Genomic DNA, 3760 nt, shown 5'->3' with positions numbered 1-3760 from the left:
AACAGAAAAAACTGACCAAACCATCGCTCTGCAGTTATTTCGGTTTCGTTCACGTCATGGCGCACGCCGCGCGCGCATCTTTCAAAGGTGTTCGCTTGCGCTTTCATCAAAGATCTAGTTAAAATAACTGGAGTGTATAAAAAAACACTTGAAATAGAAAAAGGGCCATAACAAATGTATTTTTCATATTTTTCCGAATTTTTCTGAAAAATATGAAAAATTTCAGGAAAATTTTCTTCGAAAATACTTTTCATGAAAAATACGAACCCTACGCAGGAGTGCCAAGAGGCGCAGCGTCTCCAGACGCTCGGCTACGGCTCCGTTCGCTCGCGCACGCCGGGCCTGACTCGGGCCAGGAGGCGGGCCGGGCCAGGCGGGCTCAGGTAGGTACCCTGGCACGCGATGGCGTTAGATGAAGAACATGGCACTCCACCTGATGCGGAAGCGTAGGCTTGGACACTGCAAGCCCTGGGTGTCCTGTCCTGTCCAGCAGTCAAACAGGTGCTCGCTCAACTAAGTAACTAAGTTGTCGCACCCTCTAGACAAGCCGACTTACGTCAGCCTCACTGGACCCAGGGATCATCCAGAAAGTACGTCCGTCATCCGCCGTTACGAAACTGCCAAGTTTAGCCAAATGCAAGCTCTCGTAGCGCCTTGTAGGTAGGCAACATCTTGTCAGCAATGCATACGTGTACTGCGGGTCGGCCTACCCCGAGTTTCGCAGGCGCCCGGCGCTGGTTATTCACATAATGAAAACACTTTTTAATATATGTAGCTAGACACAACGCATTACTTCCACCCTCCTATCAAAAAAGCGTCGTGGCATTGAATTTCGGATTTTTAAGATTACCGTAGATTGTCAGGGTAGGTGTATGTATACACTGGATTGTCCGAATTAAGTCCCCATGGATCATGAGGAGAGGGGTCGGGGCGACTTAGGCGCGTAGCCAGGAGAGCAGTCATGCAAGCTACCCAGTCAAACGGATTTTGTCAAAATTACATCATTTTGATGTTATTGTCAAGATTTGGTCATTTTCGTTTTACATCTTGATGTCATTTTGACATTAAATGACATCAAATGATCTCAAAATGACACCAAGATGTAAAACGAAAATGACCAAATCTTGAGAATAACATCAAAATGATGTAACTTTGACAAAATCCGTTTGACTGGGTACGAGCATCCCTTCACCGGATGAACACCTTGCCCAGAGTGGCGGAGCATGGCGGGAGCCGAAACAAAGCAGAAAGCAACAAAACAAAACTACGCTATACATCCAGAAAGTAGTATTTGACAAGGTTTCAATCAATGTGCAGCCTTTATATATGTACACCTATGCGTTCACATAGCACTTCGAGAAAAGAATTTGAACCGCGATATAAATCATTGCTTCTCGTAGGTTATAGTGCTCCGTTTTGGTTCACGCTACGCTCCGCCACTCTGGGCAAGGTGATCATACCCAGGATTTCCAGTGTTTTACAAGTGTAGACCCGGGGCCGTGTTTTTCGTCCAGCAGTCATTGTTCTTCACCAATTAAGAAGATTCTCCGATCGACGGTGGAATAAACCGATCGTTAGGTCTCACCTGAGCTTAGGGAAGGTCGGGAGGCCCGCGGCCGTGGGGGCGTCCACCGCAAGCTCCAGCGCGCCGGCCGGGACCGGGCTGCACCACAAGGACCACAGCAGAACCTGCACCAGCGCCTGGGCCACCCACTGCAAGCACAAGCACTGTGTAAATGGGAGCAGGGCAAGTACTATTTTCAATTGGGTGGGTATCGCTAAAAATTTTAGCCACACTGATCGTCCAGAAAGGGTCCGTTTTTCGGCAAATTACGGAAGCTGGGCGCCTGCGAGACTCGCGGTAGGCCACCCCGCAGTACACGCATGCACTGCAGCGTAGGATATTGCCTATCTAGCGGGCGCTATGAGAGCTCGCAGAGTGCGATCTTGACAGGTTCGTCATTGTGAATGGCAGACGTACTTTCTGGCTGACCCAATGCAAATGGCGGGCTAAACTTTGGTCCGTACAAGCCCAATTAAAAACACTAGACAGTGTGGTCGCGCCGCCTGCGCCCAGTGCCCTCAGCAAAATCAACAAAGACTACCAGCTCGGTACGTCACCATTTCCGCTTGCTTTGAGCGCCCCGGCTCGGCTCGCAAGAGATCCGGTTCAGGCCGCCTCGGCAGGGCTCGCACCGACTCGGCTGTGTGCGGCTGTGCTCGGCGCGGCTCGCGGTCCGCTGCCGCGTGGTGCACCGTTCCCGTTCCAGTCACTGACTAGTCCGCGCCCGCCGCCGCGCCCGGTTAAGTATGAGGTCGCCACCGGGCGGGGCGGGGCGGGACGGGGCTTGAGGTTTGGTGCGGGTCGTGAGGGCAAGCGCCCCGTGGGCACCCCTTTCACCCAGTTCACTATCTCTGTATCACCCAACCTTAAACTCTCAAACACAAGTCCCAGCCCGTGCCCCAAATCCCACTAAATAAATCAAACAAGCGGACGCATCTGCCTGCCCCGGCTGCCCCGGCCCGGCCCTACCAGCAGCCCGCCGCCTAACGGTTAACGCCCGCCCGCCCGGGGTGCATCCAGATGGGGGCGGTCTTATCAAGTAGCTCAACCCGCGGCCGTCCTCACTCCAACCCGTGCCACTCGCTGCCGGAAAAAACAGGGTGCATCAATTGAAACACCGACGTAAAAATATATGACGGGCGATGGATGACAAGAATGCCGAATCAACCACCTGGACTTCATGGGACGGGGGATGCTAAGAACCACTCGAGTGCCACAGTTCACTGTGGAGTCTTTATGCGCGGACATCATTTCAAATCTACGCTTGTGAGCTATCAAAATATGCTGTGGAGGAAATTTTTTGATTCCCTTCCCCACCCACACTTTAGAGGAATTCTGCGTTGATGCAAACTCGCATCCACGCATTGTTGACGACTTTTGACAAACTTTTTTTCTTCCCTCCAATTTGTTTTTGAGGAGATTTCTGTTGACGCATCAGAAGCATGTCATAAAATACGCTATGGGAGTGAGGTGCCTTTATTTGAAGTATTGCGTCCCACTACACTGTTTGGCTTGACTAGCTGCCGGTACTTTGTTGCACCAGATTGCACGCCCCCCTTTTCTTATCCCGCGACCCATTCGGCGTCCAAGCAATACCAAGGTTGGAGCAGTATGCTTGAACAGGCCAGGAATAGAAGACCCCCCCCCCAACTGTAGCGCAGCAGGTCGGCGGGTGTGAATAGGCGCGGGCGGCGCATCTGAGGCCACCGCGGCATCGCTTTCGGTGTCAATAACTAATACGCCTAATTCCGTTCGCCCGGAGCTGGACAGAGCGAGGGGCGCTGCTGGGGCGGGCGCCTGTAGCGGGGAGGTTCGCCGACCCCAACCCGCACTGCCACCGCGCGCGTTCCGTTGGGCGTTAATGTGCGAGAGGCCGATAAAACTGAACTAATTGTAATAATAATGAAAACACCCGACTCACCTCAATTGATGTATGGTCACCTGCGCAGAGGACATGAACATGTCATGGGACATCTTTTGACGTCATTTCTGACAGTCGAGATGACATGTTGACATTTTTGTCAAATTTTGTCCAATATAAAGTCATTTTGACTGTCAGAGATTACGTCACAGAGTCTCATACGACACTTTTATATCCTCTAGCCTGGAACGCCTCACCCTGGTGGTAACGGTTGACGAAAGGGGTGAAAACCCAAAGCCACCAACTGGGAAGTACGGTAGAGGGTTTGCCCCCCC

This window comes from Frankliniella occidentalis, unplaced genomic scaffold (assembly GCF_000697945.3).
Source record: "Frankliniella occidentalis isolate FOCC.00 unplaced genomic scaffold, Focc_3.1 Scaffold290, whole genome shotgun sequence".
NCBI classification, from domain to species: Eukaryota; Metazoa; Arthropoda; class Insecta; order Thysanoptera; family Thripidae; genus Frankliniella; species Frankliniella occidentalis.
The sequence above is the reverse complement of the archived record's forward strand: the minus strand, read 5'-3'. Positions refer to the sequence as shown.